This window comes from Salmo salar, chromosome 23, assembly GCF_965601325.2.
Source record: "Salmo salar chromosome 23, fSalSal1, whole genome shotgun sequence".
NCBI classification, from domain to species: Eukaryota; Metazoa; Chordata; class Actinopteri; order Salmoniformes; family Salmonidae; genus Salmo; species Salmo salar.
Window position 1 is genome coordinate 12,809,049 of NC_138313.1, and position 18,246 is coordinate 12,827,294.

The 18,246-nt window shown below is 46.2% G+C and overlaps 1 protein-coding gene across 1 annotated transcript in view; it reads right to left on the reverse strand.

The window, feature by feature from the left end:
• LOC106584068 (adenylate cyclase type 1) overlaps positions 1–18,246 on the reverse strand; it is a 79,519-nt gene that overhangs the window by 48,565 nt on the left and 12,708 nt on the right. The gene's annotated exons all lie outside the window — the stretch shown is intronic.

Consider the following 18,246-nt stretch of genomic DNA (forward strand, 5'->3'; position numbering starts at 1 on the left):
GTGGAAGAATGGTGTTGCATCCCTTCAATAGAGTTCCAGACAGTTGTAGAATCTATGCCAAGGCCCATTGACACTGATCTGGCAGCTCGTGGTGGCCCGACGATCAATTAAGACACTTTATGCTGGTGTTTGCTATTTTTTGGCAGTTACCTGTATATACAGTCGCCATACAAATCTTTGTTTCGTAAATTTCCCCCAAAGCTATGGAACCTTCAGAAAGTATTAATTCTCCTTGACTTATAGTGTTACAGCATGAATTCAAAATTGATTAAATAAAAAATTCTCACCCATCTACACACAATACCCCATAAAGACAACTTGAAAACACGTTATTAGAAAATGTTGCACATACATTCACACCTATGAGTTAATACATGTTGAATCACCTTTGACAGTGATTACAGCTGAGAGTCTTTCTGGTTAAGTCTCTAAGATCTTTCCACGCCTGTATTGTACAGTATCTGTACATTATTCTTGAAAAAATTCTTCAAGCTCTGGTAAATTGGTTGTTGATCATTGCTAGACAACCATATTCAAGTTTAACTATAGATTTTGAAGCAGATTAATGTCAAAACTGTAACTAGGCCACTCAGGAACATTCAATGTTGTCTTCGTAAGAAACTCCAGTGTATATTTGGCCTTGTGTTTTAGATTATTGTCATGTCTCCCAGTGCCTGTTGGAAAGCAGACTGAACCAGGTTTTCTAGGATTTTGCCTGTGCATAGCTCTATCCCTAGGCCTTGCCGATGACAAGCACACCCATAATGTCACGTATGCTCTCTCTCCGGTGCTCTAGGTCGCCATGCTCTCGCACCTCAGCTGGATCGACAGGTTTCCACGCCTTAGCAGAGGTGACCGGTCCGCTCCTGATCCCCGGGATCATCATCTTGGTCGGCGTCCTGCGGTTGGAGCTGCGCGTCGGGGAGTGTCACGTGTGCTCCCTCTCCGGCTTCTACGTCAGCAGGCTGCTCATTATGGTGCACACCTGTCACCATCGTTACGCGCATTATGACACTCACCTGGACTCCATCAGCTCCTTGATTACCTGCCCTATATGTGTCACCCCCTTTGGTTCTTTCCCCAGGCGTCATTGTTTCTGATTCTTGTCTGTGTGCTGTTAGTGTTTCTTGTTTTGTATTATGTTGTGTTCATTTATTAACCTGTCTGGGCTAGGGAGCAGTATTTTCACGGCCGGATGAAAAATGTACCCAAACAGGTTACTACTCTGGCCCAGAAACTAGAATATGCATATTATTAGTAGATGTGGATAGAAAACACTCTGACGTTTCTAAAACTGTTTGAATGGTGTCTGTGAGTATAACAGAACTCATATGGCAGGCAAAAACCTGAGAATAATCCATGCAGGAAGTGGAAAGTCTGAGAATTGTAGTTCTTCTTTTGATTCTCTATCGAAGCTACAGTGTCTGTGGGGTGACGTTGCACTGCCTAAGGCTTCCATTGGCTGTCTAAAGCCTTCAGAAAGTGGTTTGAGCATTTTCCCGTCACTGGGTAGATAATAGGAGCTCAGTTACTGAGTGGTCTGCCTGGCAACAATGGGATTGGACATGCGCGGTCACGCAAGCACACCGTTCCTTCTTTTTCTTCTTGAATGAATATGCTATTGTCCGGTGGGGAATATTATCGCAATTTTACGTTACAAATACCATAAAGATTGATTTTAGCCTGTTAGGGCTAGGGGGCAGTATTGACACGGCTGGATAAAAAACGTACCCGATTTAATCTGGTAACTACTCCTGCCCAGTAACTAGAATATGCATATAATTATTGGCTTTGGATAGAAAACACCCTAAAGTTTCTGAAACTGTTTGAATGGTGTCTGTGAGTATAACAGAACTCATATGGCAGGCAAAAACCTGAGAAGATTTCATGCAGGAAGTGGCCTGTCTGACAAGGTGTCGTTCTTCTTGTCTCTGTTTATTGAAGAGTGAGGATCTTAGCTGTAACGTGACACTTCCTACGGCTCCCATAGGCTCTCAGAGCCCGGGAAAAAGCTGAATCGCGGCTTTGCAGGCTCTGGTTGAAAAAAGTAGCGCGTTTGGATAGTGGCTGGTTACAGTACTGTGAGACTCAGGCGCGTGCCCGCGTCGACCGAATGCTTTGTTTTCTTTCCTCTGTTTACCTAAACGCAGATTCCCGGTCGGAATATTATCGCTTTTTTTACGAGAAAAATTGCATAAAAATGGATTTTAAACAGCGGTTGACATGCTTCGAAGTACGGTAATGGAATATTTAGATTTTTTTTGTCACGAATTGCGCCATGCTCGTGACCCTTATTTACACTTGGGATAGTGTCTTGAACGCACGAACAAAACGCCGCTATTTGGATATAACGATGGATTATTTTGGACCAAACCAACATTTGTTATTGAAGTAGCAGTCCTGGGAGTGCATTCTGACGAAGAACATCAAAGTAATCAAACTTTTGTAATAGTAAATCGGAGTTTGGTCAGGGCTAAACTTGGTGGGTGTCTAAATGGCTAGCCGTGATGGCTGGGCTATCTACTCAGAATATTGCAAAATGTGCTTTCACCGAAAAGCTATTTTAAAATCGGATATATCGAGTGCATAGAGGAGTTCTGTATCTATAATTCTTAAAATAATTGTTATGTTTTTTTGTGAACGTTTATCGTGAGTAATTTAGTAAATTCACCGGAAGTTTGCGGGGGGTATGCTAGTTCTGAACGTCACATGCTAATGTAAAAAGCTGTTTTTTGATATAAATATGAACTTGATTGAACAAAACATGCATGTATTGTATAACATAATGTCCTAGGTGTGTCATCTGATGAAGATCATCAAAGGTTAGTGCTGCATTTAGCTGTCTTCTGTGTTTTTGTGACATTATATGCTAGCTTGAAAAATGGGTGTCTGATTATTTCTGGCTGGGTACTCTGCTGACATAATCTAATGTTTTGCTTTCGTTGTAAAGCCTTTTTGAAATCGGACAGTGTGGTTAGATTAACGAGAGTCTTGTCTTTAAAATGGTGTAAAATAGTCATATGTTTGAGAAATTCAAGTAATAGCATTTCTAAGGTATTTGAAAATCGCGCCACGGGATTACACTGGCTGTTAAGTAGGTGGGACGATTTCGTCCCGCCTAGCCCAGAGAGGCTAGCTAGGTCTTCAGCCTAGCCCAGAGAAGTTAAACAGCTTTTGACATGCTTCTAAGTACGGTAATGGAACATTTTGACTTTTCGTCTCTCGTTCCGCGCTCGCGCGTTATGCCTTTGGATAAGTGATCTGTACGCACGAACAAAACGGAGGTATTTGTACATAAATATGGATTATTTAGAACAAAAACAACATTTCTTGTGGAAGTAGCAGTCCTGAGAGTGCATTCTGACGAAGATCAGCAAAGGTAAGAGAATATTTCTAATACTAATTCTGAGTTTAGGTTGCCCTGAACTTGGCAGGTGTCTGAATAGCTCACCGTCATGGCTGAGCTATGTACTCAGAATATTGAAAAATGTGCTTTCTCCGTAAAGCTATTTTAAAATCTGACACAACGGTTGCATCCAGGGGTAGTCTACCTATAATTCTTTAAATAATTGTTATATACTTTGTCAACGTTTATGATGAGTATTTTTGTAAATTGATGTGCACATTCACTGGACGTTTTGGTGGGAATACATTTTCTGAACATCACGCGCCAATGTAAAATGATGTTTTTGGATATAAATATGAACTTTATCGAACAAAACATACATGTATTGTGTAACATAATGTCCTAGGAGTGTCATCTGATGAAGATCGTCAAAGGTTAATGCTTCATTTAGCTGTGTTTTGGGTTTTATTGACACATGTCCTTGCTTGGAAAATGGCTGTGTGATTATTTTTGTCTATGTACTTTCCTAACATAATCTAATGTTTTGCTTTTGCTGTAAAGCCTTTTTGAAATCAGACAATGTGGTTACATCAAGGAGAAGTGTATCTTTAAAATGGTGTAAGATAGTTGTATGTTTGAGAAAGTTGAATTATGACATTTTGTTGTTTTTGAATTTGCCGCCCTGATATTTCACTGGCTGTGTCCCGTAGGTCTAGGCCATAGAAGTTAGAACACTCACTCCCTGAACTTGCTTCCGGACTCTCAGCGCACATCATTACACATAACATGATTTTCACAAAATGTATCCGCTATAATTTCTTACAACCGACAACAACTTTTGAACATCAGATCGGCAATTACTTAACTAAATTCCGGCTTCAATTTTGACTTTAATTCATCTGCCCTCGGCTCTTTCTGTAATTCTGACCCAATTTTCAGGCTACCCAAGGGGAAATGCTGACGTTACAGAGGCAAGTGAGGGGGGATCCTGGCGAGATTAAGGCAAAGGGAGAACTGACCACCTCTTCCCTCCATTCTTCTGGTACAGTCACTTGATTGTAAGATTGATGACCTCCGATCGCGGATTTGTTACCAACGGGACTCTGAAAACTGCAATGCCCCCGTGCAGAAACTGAGGTCCATACAGAAATGGTTTGTCGAAGTCAGTTGGATCTGACAATTACTCTTGATGGTTGTACAGTCGTCTCAAATAAAATACCTCAGCGTTACTCTGGACCCTGATCTCTCTTTTTACGAACATATCAAGAATATTTCAGGGACAGCTTTTTTCCATTTTCGTAACATTGCAAAAATCTTTAATTTTCTGTCCAAAAATGATGCAGAAAAATGTATCCATGCTTTTGTCACTTAAAGACTGGACTACTGCAATGCTCTACTTTCCGGCTACCCGGATAAAGCACTAAATAAACTTCAGTTAGTGCTAAACACGGCTGCTAGAATCTTGATTAGAACCCCAAAAATGTGATCATATTACTCCAGTGCTAGCCTCTCTACACTGGCTTCCTGTTAAGGCTAGGGCTGATTTCAAGGTTTTACTGCTAACCTACAAAGCATTACATGGGCTTGCTCTTACCTATCTTTCCGATTTGGTCCTGCCGTACATACCTACATGTACGCTACGGTCACAAGACGCAGGCCTCCTTAGTGTCAATAGAATTTCTAAGCAAACAGCTGGAGGTAGGGCTTTCTCCTATAGAGCTCAATTTTTATGGAATGGTCTGCATATCAATGTGAGAGACGCAGACTCGGTCTTGACCTTTAAGTCTTTATTGAAGACTCATCTCTTCAGTAGGTCAGGTGATTGAGTGTAGTCTGGCCCAGGGATGTGAAAGTGAACGGAAAGGCACGGGAGTGACGAACCACCCTTGCTGTCTCTGCCTGGCCAGTTCCCATCTCTCCACTGGGACTCGCTGCCTCTAACCCTATTACAGGGGCTGAGTCACTGGCTTACTGCTGCTCTTCCATGCCATCCCTAGGAGGGGTGCGTCACTTGAGTGGGTTGAATTACTGACTTGATCTTCTTGTCCGGGTTGGCGCCCCCCACGGGGGAGGTCTTCATGGGCTATACTCGGCCTTGTCTCAGGGAAGTAGGTTGGTGGTTGAAGATATCCCTCTAGTGGTGTGGGGGCTGTGCCTTGGCAAAGTGGGTGGGGTTATATCCTGCCTGTTTGGCCCTGTCCGGGGATATCGTCGGACAGGGCCACAGTGTCTCCCGACCCCTTCTGTCTCAGCCTCCAGTATTTATGCTGCAATAGTTTGTGTTGGGACTAGGGTCAATCTGTTAAATCTGGAGTATTTCTCTTATCTGGTGTCCTGTGTGAATTTAAGTATGCTCCCTCTAATTCTCTCTCTCTTTTTCTCTCTTTCTTTCTCTCTCTCTTTCTCTCGTCTGTCGGAGGACCTGAGCCCTAGGACCATGCCTCAGGATTACCTGACCGATGACTCCTTGCTGTCCCCAGTCCACCTGGTCATGCTGCTGCTCCGGTATCAACTGTTCTGTCTGCGGCTATGGAACTCTGACCTTTTCATTGGACGTGCTATCTTGTCCCGGACCTGCTGTTTGGAATAGAGGTCGACCGATTATGATTTTTCAACGCCGATACCGATACGGATTATTGGAGGACCAAAAAACAAATGATACCAATTAACCGGACAATTTTTGTATTTATTTATTTGTAATAATGACAATTACAACAATACTGAATGAACACTTATTTTAACTTAATATAATACATCAATAAAATCAATTTAGCCTCAAATAAATAATGAAACATGTTCAATTTGGTTTAAATAATGCAAAAACAAAGTGTTGGAGAAGAAAGTAAAAGTGCAATATGTGCCATGTAAGAAAGCTAAAGTTTAAGTTCCTTGCTCAGAACATGAGAACATATGAAAGCTGGTGGTTCCTTTTAACATGAGACTTCAATAATCCCAGGTAAGACGTTTTAGGTTGTAGTTATTATAGGAATTATAGAACTATTTCTCTCTATACGATTTGTATTTCATATACCTTTGACTATTGGATGTTCTTATAGGCACGTTAGTATTGCCAGTGTAACAGTATAGCTTCCATCCCTCTCCTCGCTCCTACCTGGGCTCGAACCAGGAACACATCGACAACAGCCACCCTCGAAGCAGCATTACCCATGTAGAGCAAGGGAAACAACTACACCAAGTCTCAGAGCGAGTGACGTTTGAAACGCTATTAGCGTGCACCCGGCTAACTAGCTAGCCATTTCATATTGGTTACACCAGCCTAATCTTGGGAGTTGATATGCTTGAAGTCATAAACAGTGCAATGCATTGCGAAGGGCTTCTGGCAAAACGCACGAAAGTGCTATTTTGAATGAATGCTTACGAGCCTGCTGGTGCCTACCATCGCTCAGTCAGACTGCTCTATCAAATCATAGACTTAATTATAACATAATAACACACAGAAACACGAGCCTTAGGTCATTAATATGGTCGAATCTGGAAACTATCACGTTTATTCTTTCAGTGAAATACGGAACCGTTCCGTATTTTACCTAACGGGTGGCATCCATAAGTCTAAATGTTCCTGTTACATTGCACAACCTTCAATGTTATGTCATAATTACGTAAAATTCTGGCAAATTAGTTCGCAACGAGCCAGGCGGCCCAAACTGTTGCATATACCCTGACTCTGCGTGCAATGAACGGAAGAGAAGTGACAATTTCACCTGGTTAATATTGCCTGCTAACCTGGATTTCTTTTAGCTAAATATGCAGGTTTAAAAATATATACTTCTGTGTATTGATTTTAAGAAAGGCATTGATGTTTATGGTTAGGTACAGTCGTGCAACGATTGTGCTTTTTCGCAAATGCGCTTTTGTTAAATCATCCCCCGTTTGGCGAAGTCGGCTGTCTTTGTTAGGAAGAAATAGTCTTCACAGTTCACAACGAGCCAGGCGGCCCAAACTGCTGCATATACCCTGACTCTGTTGCAGAGGTGACACGTTTTCCCTAGTTAAAAGAAATTCATGTTAGCAGGCAATATTAACTAAAGATGCAGGTTTAAAAATATATACTTGTGTCACGGCTGTCTAGGACCAGTGGAGATGTGGAATCAGGAGCAGGAGACAGAGGGCCGGAGCAACTGTGTTTTAATAATAATAATTGCAAACGCAATAGCCGTAGGGCACAGGGCGCGTGGCGAAGTCCGCCAGGGGAAAACACATTCCCAAAATAAGCGCACGGGGCGCAGCCCGGCAATATAATGGACAATAACAGCGAAAGAACAGCTTACACTCACAACTGTCCTGAGTGGACAATAAACAATCCCGCACGAGAACCCCAACTGAAAATACAAACTAAATAACCCCCCACTAATGACAAACACAAAACAGGTGCGGGATAGACAGACAAAACCAAAAGACACAGAAACAACGATCGGTGGCAGCTAATAGGCCCGGCGACGACGACCGCCGAGCACCGCCCGACCGAGGAGGGGCGCCACCTTCGTTAGATACTGTGTCAGTACCCCTCCCCTGACTGGGAGCCGCGCGCCGACGCCGGCCTCGGGGACGGCCCGCAGGGCGAGGCGCCGGCCGATCCGGACGGCAACGGTGGAATTCTTGTAGCATAGGTGGATCTAGAATGTCCGCCGCCGCAACCCAGCACCTCTCCTCCGGACCGTACCCCTCCCAGTCCACGAGGTACTGCAGGCCCCCTACCCGACGTCGGGAGTCCAGGATGGCTTGGACTGTTTACGCCGGGGCCCCCCCGATGTCCAGGGGGGGCGGGGGGACCTCCAGCACCTCATCGTCCTGCAGTGGACCAGCTACCACCGGCCTGAGGAGAGACACATGAAACGAGGGGTTAATGCGGTAATATGAAGGGAGTTGTAACCTGTAACACACCTCGTTTATCCTCCTCAGGACTTTGAACGGCCCCACAAACCGCGGACCCAGCTTCCGGCAGGGCAGGCGGAGAGGCAGGTTCCCGGTCGAGAGCCAGACTCTGTCCCCCGGATTATAAATCGGGGCGTCACTGCGGTGGCGGTCAGCGGTCAGCGCTGTCCTTGTGTCGTTCACCAGCCCTCCTTAGGCACTCCTGGACACCATTCCAGGTCTCCTGAGAGCGCTTCACCCATGCCTCCACCGCAGGAGCCTCCGTCTGGCTCTGTTGCCATGGCACCAGGACCGGCTGATACCCCAATACCACCTGGAAGGGTGACAGGTTGGTAGAGGAGTGGCGCTGAGAGTTCTGGGCCATCTCAGCCCATGGCACGAACTGTGCCCACTCCCCTGGCCGGTCCCGGCAATACGACCGCAGGAACCTGCCCACATCCTGGTTAATGCGCTCTACCTGCCCATTACTCTCGGGGTGGAACCCCGAGGTCAAGCTGACCGAGACCCCCAGCCTCTCCATAAACGATCCCCACACCCTGGACATGAACTGGGGACCCCGATCAGATACGATGTCCTCGGGCACCCCATAGTGCCGGAAGACATGGGTGAACAGGGCCTCCGCGGTCTGCAGGGCCGTAGGAAGACCGGGCAAAGGGAGCAGACGGCAGGACTTAGAGAACCTGTCCACAACGACCAGGATCGCCGTATTCCCCTGGGACGGCGGGAGATCCGTGAGGAAATCCACCGAGAGGTGAGACCAAGGCCGCTGTGGAACGGGGAGGGGCTGTAATTTCCCTCGAGGCAGGTGCCTAGGAGCCTTGCACTGAGCGCATACCGAACAGGAAGAGACATAACGCCGAACATCCTCAGCCAAGGTGGGCCACCAGTACCTTCCCTTCAGGCCCCGCACTGTCCGTTCCACCCCAGGATGACCCGAGGAGGGTAGAGTGTGGGACCATCGGATCAGGCGATCGCGAACACCAAGCGGAACGTATTTCAGGCCCACGGGACACTGCGGTGGAGTGGGTTCTGACCGACCCGCCCGCTCGATGTCCGCATCCACCTCCCATACCACCGGTGCCACCAGACAGGAGGCGGGAAGTATGGGAGTAGGATCGATGGTCCGCTCCTCGGTGTCGTAGAAACGCGACAGTGCGTCAGCCTTCCGGTTCCGGGAACCTGGAATGTACGAGAGGGTAAAGTGAAACCTCGTAAAAAACATGGCCCACCTTTCCTGACGAGGATTAAGCCTCCTCGCTGCCCGAATATACTCCAGGTTACGGTGGTCGGTCCAGATGAGAAAAGGGTGACGTGCCCCCTCAAGCCAATGTCTCCACACCGTCAAAGCCCTGACCACGGCTAACAGCTCCCGGTCCCCCACATCATAGTTGCGCTCCGCCGGGCTCAGCTTCTTAGAAAAGAAGGCACATGGGCGGAGCTTCGGAGGAACGCCCGAGCGCTGCGATAGCACAGCTCCTACCCCAGCCTCGGACGCGTCCACCTCCACTATGAATGGCAAAGAGGGGTCCGGTTGCGCCAGGACGGGTGCGTTGGTAAACAGAACCTTCAGACGATGGAAGGCTCTGTCCGCCTCTGCTGACCATCGTAGCCGCACCGGCCCCCCCTTCATCAGTGAGGTAATGGGAGCCGCCACCTGGCCAAAACCCCGGATAAACCTCCGATAATAATTAGCGAACCCCAAGAACCGCTGCACCTCCTTCACAGTGGTTGGGGTTGGCCAATTACGCACAGCCGTCACGCGGTCACACTCCACCTCCACCCCGGAGGTGGAAATGCGATATCCTAGAAATGAGACGGCTCGTTTGGAGAACTCACATTTCTCAGCCTTGACGTATAGGTTATGCTCCAGCAGCCGCCCAAGCACTTTACGCACCAGGGACACATGCTCGGCGCGTGTGGCGGAGCAAATCAGGATGTCATCGATGTACACCACCACACCCTGCCCGAGCATGTCCCGAAGGACCTCGTCCACAAAGGATTGGAAGACAGCGGGAGCGTTCTTTAACCCATACGGCATGACGAGGTACTCATAATGGCCCGATGTGGTACTAAATGCGGTTTTCCACTCGTCTCCATCTCGGATACGCACCAGGTTATACGCGCTCCTGAGATCTAATTTCATGAAGAAGGGCGCCCCGTGAAATGACTCCACTGCCGTAGCAATGAGAGGTAGCGGGTAACTGAAACCCACTGTGATAGCATTTAGACCTCTATAGTCAATGCACGGGCGCAGACCTCCCTCCTTCTTCTTCACGAAAAAAAAGCTTGAGGAGACGGGGGACTTAGATGGCCGAATGTATCCCTGTCTCAAGGACTCTGTGACGAATGTATCCATAGCCACTGTCTCCTCCTGAGACAGAGGATACACGTGACTCCTAGGAAGAACCGCGTCGGCCTGGAGGTTTATCGCACAATCCCCTCGTCGATGGGGGGGTAATAGAGTCGCCTTCGTCTTACTGAAGGCGATAGCCAAATCGGCATACTCTGAGGGAATGTGCACGGTGGAGACTTGGTCTGGACTCTCCACCGTAGTCGCACCGATGGAAACTCCTATGCACCTACCTGAGCACTCCCTCGACCACCCCGTAAGAGCCCTCTGCTTCCACAAAATCTGAGGGTTGTGCGTGGCTAGCCAGGGGATTCCCAGTACCACCGGAAACGCTGGGGAGTCAATGAGGAACAGGCTGATACGCTCCTCATGACCCCCCCACGTCTGCATAACCAGTGGCACTGTGACCTCCCCTACTTGGCCTGACCCTAGCGGTCGACTATCTAGGGCGTGCACGGGGAAGGGGTGGTCCAGCTGAACCAGGGGAATCCCTAACCTCTTCGCTAACCCACGGTCCATAAAACTCCCAGCTGCACCTGAATCAACTAGTGCCTTATACTGGAAGTGAGGGGAAAAATCAGGAAAACAAACGGAGGTGTACATGTGGTCGACAGGGGGCTCTGGGTGTGGCTGGTGCGGACTCACCTGGGGGGTCGAAGTAGTGCTCTGCCTGCCCTCCGAACTCCCGGGGGGGACCTCTCCAGCACCGGTCCACAGTGTGTCCTCTGCGCCCACAGCGGGTGCAGGAGAGACCCCCCCCTCCGGTCCTCCTCGACGCAGCCCCCCTATCTCCATGGGCTGTGGAGCGGGAGGACTGGGAGGCAGAACGAACAGGCCCCGACTGGAACGTCCCCGGGAAGCCAGCAGGTTGTCCAGTCTAATGGACAAATCCACCAGTTGGTCTAGGGTGGAGGCGTTGTCCCTACAGTCCAGCTCCCGGCGGACGTCCTCGCGAAGGCTACACCTATAGTGGTCTATAGGCCCGCTCGTTCCACCCCGATCCAGCGGCGAGAGTCCGGAATTCCAGGGCGAAATCCTGAGCGCTCCTCGTCTCCTGTCTCAAATGGAATAGCCGCTCACCCGCCGCCCTGCCCTCCGGGGGATGATCGAAAACCGCCCGGAAGCGGCGGGTGAACTCAGGGTAGTCGCCCCGAGCCGAGTCTGGGCCATCCCAGACCGCATTGGCCCATTCCAGGGCTCGACCCGTGAGACACGAGACGAGGACGCTCACCCTCTCTTCGTCGGGGGGGAGGGGGGGGGGCGGACGGTCGCCAGGTATAGTTCCAATTGGAGCAAGAACCCCTTGCACCCACCGGCCATCCCATCGAACTCCCGGGGAGGAGCAATCCGGATACCGCCGGCGCCCGCTTCAGGGGGTGTGTGTAGGGGCGCAGGGTGAGGGACCGGAGCTGGTCCAGCTGGGGAAGCACCTCTCTCCCAGTTCTCCAACCGGGCCAACACCTGGTCCATGGCCGAGCCTAGGCGGTGGAGGAGGCTGGCGTGTTGAGAGACCTGCTCAGCCATGGACGGCGCTTCTGCTCCTGCTGACTCCATAGTGGTACGGGATTCTGTCACGGCTGTCTAGGACCAGTGGAGAAGTGGAATCAGGAGCAGGAGACAGAGGGCCGGAGCAACTGTGTTTTAATAATAATAATTGCAAACGCAATAGCCGTAGGGCACAGGGCGCGTGGCGAAGTCCGCCAGGGGAAAACACATTCCCAAAATAAGCGCACTGAAAAAAAGCGCACGGGGCACAGCCCGGCAATATAATGGACAATAACAGCGAAAGAACAGCTTACACTCGCAACTGTCCTGAGTGGACAATAAACAATCCCGCACGAGAACCCCAACTGAAAATACACACTAAATAACCCCCCACTAATGACAAACACAAAACAGGTGCGGGATAGACAGACAAAACCAAAAGACACAGAAACAACGATCGGTGGCAGCTAATAGGCCGGCGACGACGACCGCCGAGCGCCGCCCGACCGAGGTGGGGGGCGCCACCTTCGTTAGATACTGTGACAACTTGTGTATTGATTTTAAGAAAGACATTGATGTTTATGGTTAGGTACAAGTTGGAGCAACGACAGACCTTTTTCGCGAATGCGCACCGCATCAATTATATGCAACACAGGACAGGCTAGATAAACTAGTAATATCATCAACCATGTGTAGTTAACTAGTGATTATGATTGATTGATTGTTTTTATAAGATAAGTTTAATGCTAGCTAGCAACTTACCTTGGCTTCTTACTGCATTCACGTAACAGGCAGGCTCCTCGTGGAGTGCAATGTAAAGCAGGTGGTTAGAGCGTTGGACTAGTTAACCGTAAGGTTGCATCCCCAAGCTGACAAGGTAGAAATCTGTCGTTCTGCCCCTGAACAAGGCAGTTAACCCACCGTTCCTAGGCCGTCATTGAAAATAAGAATGTGTTCTTAACTGACTTGCCTATTTAAAAAATATTTATATAAAAAAAAAATGTAAAAAATCGCCAAATCGGTGGCCAAAAATACCGATTGCCGATTGTTATGAAAACTTGAAATCGGCCCTAATTAATCGGCCATTCCAATTAATCGGTCGACCTCTAGTTTGGAACTCTCTCTCTCTCTACCGCACCTGCTGTCTCTAACTCTGAATGATTGGCTATGAAAAGCCAACTGACATTTACTCCTGAGGTGCTGACCTGTTGCACCCTCTACAACCACTGTGATTATTATTATCTGACCCTGCTGGTCATCTATGAATGTTTGAACATCTTGGCCATGTTCTGTTATAATCTCCACCCGGCACAGCCAGAAGAGAACTGGCCACCCCTCAGAGCCTGGTTCCTCTCTAGGTTTCTTCCTAGGTTCTGGCCTTTCTAGGGAGTTTTTCCTAGCCACCGTGCTTCTACATCTGCATTGCTTGTTGTTTGGGGTTTTAGGCTGGGTTTCTGTGCAGCACTTTGTGACATCAGCTGATGTAAAAAGGGTTTTATAAATACATTTGATTGATTGATTTATTGGAGCAAAGTACAGAGAGATCCTTGATGAAAACCTGCTCCAGAGGGCTCAGGACCTCAGACTGGGGCAAAGGTTCACCTTCCAACAGGAAAACGACCCTAAGCACACAGCCAAGACAATGCAGGAGTGGCTTCAGGACAAGTCTCTGAATGTCCTTAAGTGGCCCAGCCAGAGCCCGGACTGTAACCCGATCGAACATCTCTGGAGAGACCTGAGAATAACTGTGGAGCGACGCTCCCCATCAAACCTGAAAGAGCTTGAGAGGATCTGCAGAGAAGAATGGGAGATACTCCCCAAATACAGGTGTGCCAAGCTTGTAGCGTCATACCCAAGAAGACTTGAGGTTGTAATCACTGCCAAAGGTGCTTCAACAAAGTACTGATAAAGGGTCTGAATAATTATATAAATGTGATATTTCTGGGGGGGTTTTATACATTTGCTAAAATTTCTAAAAACCTGTTTTTGCTTTGTCATTATGGGGTATTATGTGTAGATTGATGTACATTTTAGAATAAGGTTGTAACTTAAAATGTGGTAAGAGTCAAGGGGTCTGAATATTTTCCGAATGCAATTTATGTACTTGTAAATGTTTCAATTGACCAATTCAGCCATTTGGGTTACATTTGGGCAAACTCGTAAGGGACACCTTGGAGACTTCACACTAAATATTATGTAGCTCTCTAATTCCTGAATGTATCAGTCTGAAACTTCGCACACACATGTTGCCCTGTTGTGGACAACATCTACATTCTCTCCAGCTTCCTATATCAATGTATGGCCTTTCTTTTGCATTTCAAAGATGACGCAACAACAATAAAAATTGAAAACGCATGTTTTTTGGTTTGTTTGATCTTTTACAAGATCTATTGTGTTTGTATTGTCCTAAATGAATTTCACATCTCCACAAACTTCAAAGTGTTTCTGTTCAAATAGTATCAAGAATATGCATATCCTTGCTTCAGGTCCTGGTGCTACAGGCAGTTAGATTTGGGTATGTCATTTTATGCGGAAATTGAGATGAAGGGTCCTGTCCAGATAAGGTTATCAACCCCCATGAGCTCAACACCACTGGTCTTATTAAGGGCACGAAGCAACAAAGACCTACTTCTCTCTCTCAGCTGTACAATATTCCTCTTTATACTCTGCATTCAGTCCTCTCAGTAGACAGGGCCCATATTCACAAAGCTTCTCAGAGTAGAATTGCTTTGTTGTTGTTGTTATTGTAGTTGCTGTTGTTAAAGTAGCTAAAGCACAAACAAATTGGACCCACCAGGCTAACATAATAAAAAATCCCCAACAAAATTTGTCTGTTTAAAAAATCGAATCAAATTGTATTGGTCACATGCGCCTAATACAACAGGTGTAGAGTTTACAGTGAAATGCTTACTTACAAGCCCATTCCCAACAGTTAAAAAGTAAGAGAAATATTTGCTAAATAAAAATGTGGAAATTGTAACATAATAAAAACTATAAAAAGAGAGAGAGACTACCTCAATCATCTTAACTGGAACAACCATCTCAGTAATGGGTGCAATAAATCCAATTACTAACAGATTGAATTGGTGTAGAAATGTTGTATGTTATTTATCTTTGTGTAGCATAAAATGAATCAACCAAGCAATGTACATGCAAAAACACATATTACAGTAAAACAAACAATTCTGAAAATCTCCCTGCAATAGAGCATGCTGGGATGGTTCTATGTAGAACCCTTCTTGCCTTCCAAAGAATCTTTCTTGCCTTCCAAAGAATGATCAAAGAACCCTTGCTTCCAAAAACATATTTAGGATGTTAAAGGTTCTAGGTAGAACCCTTTGCCTTACAAAGAACCCTTGTGTAACCCTTTATTCTAAGAGTGTACCTCGTACCCCCACACATTGACTTGGTCCTTGGTATATAAATCGTCTCTATTCTAGTAGTCATCCTGAATTGAAGTTGCAGGTGATTAACAATTCTATGTTTTAGATATCCTAACTCTGGCTGGATTCCAATAGGAATTACACATCACTTTGCAAGCCAACATTGTGATTTGCAGGCCTGGTGTGGCCTATAAACCAGGAGAATCCTAACACCACTGTGTTAGGGTATAATTATATATTATGTTGTCATAAATAATTTAATTTTAAAGGCTAATAAGGCTGGTGGAACCATTCACAGAGGGTTCTAGGAAGAATCCTTGGATGAAAGAATGGTTCTTGGTACAACCTGTCATAGAGGGTTCTAGGTAGAACTATATACAGGGGGTTCTTTGAAAAACCCTACATAGAGGGTTCTAGCACCAAAAAGGGTTCCCTTATGGGGATAAACTGAAGAACCCTGTATGGTTCTAACCCTAACCCCTGCCCTTTTTTTCTAAGAGTGTAGTTGAGGTAATTGAGGTAATATGAGTACATGTGGTTAGGGGTAAAAGTGACTAGGCAATCATGAAATAGTAATAGTCTCAATCCACCACATCCGCCTATTTCGGCCTTCCGCAACTGCGGTGGAAAGTGGCAGCGCTACAGCGCTGTTTGTTAGACCAGGAGACATTCCAAAAATCGTTTTTCTAACGAAAACGACAGACACTTCAAAACCTTATTCTTATGATACATTTTTTGATTGTCTTTGTTTCCATTTATGAATGTGTTATTCAATGTGTTTCTATGGGCTATAGTAGTAAAGCCCCCCCCCCCCAAAAAAAAAAGGCTTTATGGGTTATATTCTCCCTCTGGAATAATTTAGTGTCATGACTGTCCTGTGAGGATCAGAATCGGTCAGATCAGACGGTGGGATTGTGACAGTAACCAGGCCTCTCTCTCTCTCCCACAGAGAGGAGAGGGGGAGGGCTGCTGGATGGTCGACCATTCACACCAGGTCGTAAATTACAAGAGAGGAATACTCTCTTTTACCCTTTACTATCAGCTAAAGGAATGTCCCTTTGTCTCCAAATACTTTTGCCAACCCAAAACTGTAAAGTCCAAAAAGTGAACACCGGAAGAATATTCCTAACATCAGAACATGGGGAATGATGAGAGATGGTCTATGGAAAACTAATGTCTATTTTGTGATGTCATAATGTTTTTAAATAAAAATGGTATAACGAAAATACTGTAACTTGAAAAGTATACACACTGTATATGTCAGGTTTTCATCATATATGTTGTGCGTGAGACATGAACAATTCTGAAAGTATTTTTGTTAAAGATAGTAATGTGATTTTAGTTTTCTAACGAGAACCTAGTTTTGATGATACTTTGCACCAGTAAGTAGCCACGCCCCAAGGGAGCTCAGATATCGTGTCAAGATGATAGAACGCCCCTTTTATGCTGAGTGCATAAAGGCTTGGAAGAGAAATTAACATCAGACCAGGAAACGTGAGGCTGAGAGCTACACGTTTGAAATGGTTGAAACTTTGAACCTCAACACGAGGTGAAGAAGATAACCTCACCTACCAGACCAGGAGATTGCCAGTCTGCAGCTGTGCGTGTAAAGTGGTTTGGAACTTTGAATACCAGCATGGGGGGGGGGGGCGACGAGAACTCCCCTCTCAGACAATCACTGGTACAGCTAAGTAGCTGTTCTGAGGAAACACCCCAGGGAGACCAGACAACTAAGAAGAAGGACATGTTGACCTCTGGTGGACAATCAGAGCATGTACAAGTGGGCTGCAGAAAGGCCCAACTAAACCCTTTCCAAGCAGGCTTGGTTCCGACAGAGATAAAAGACGAACGATTAATGGGAGAATAGTTATAGAATGTGTCCACAATAAGTGTCCTTTTCTCTCTCTCTCTCTCTCTCTCTCTCTCTTTTCCCCACCACTCTTCATTTGTTGTGTATAAACCGCCATATTTTGTCAGTCCACTAGGGACCTTTGTCTCATGTAGTAAGTGTGTGTGTGTGTGTGTGTGTGTGTGTGTGTGTATTCTGTCTTATTATTTAGTTAGCTAGTAAATAAATAATTAAACCAGTTTGTGTAGTACTGAATAATGAGCAAACGCTGGGGTTTTAGCAGATCCAATTAGGTTACGACTGGTCAGAATGAGGATATGATAAGAGGTAATGATTAATAAGATGACTGTGCATCGATGCAATAGATATATACCTTGTAGAGTTTAATTCTAGAGATGGTAACTCTTTAAACAACTTCTTCCATGGTGTCCCAAATCCTAATGAGTTAATCGTTACATGATTAATTTAATCGGGTAACAATTAAACATAGTTAGTGGATTAAATAAATAACAGTCATCATTGTCTCTGAGCTGTTGTGGATAAAACTGATGGGTTCTGACTTTAAACTTGAAATATTAAATATCCTTATTCATGTTACTGAGGGAGAGCTGGGAATGCAGAACGTTTACATTCTGTCAGAACATGTTATTGTTAAACATCAGGTATCCTATGGAAAGGAGAAGGGCCACAGTCTGGTTTCAGTCAACAGATAAGGTAGGACAGTGGTGAGTTGGGGAGGAGTGAGAAATTTGGGCCAAGGTCAGGTCAGATGAAGTGAGAAAGAACAGGCATCACTAAAGTCCTGTCTAGCAACAGAGATGTATTGGCTGTCCAGATGTGTAAGGGAGAGACTCAGCATAGGAGGAAGGTTTAAATACCAGTACTTGTATAAATATGTCTTGGTCTTATGCAGCTGTGTGAGCCAGTGGGGGAATAAACT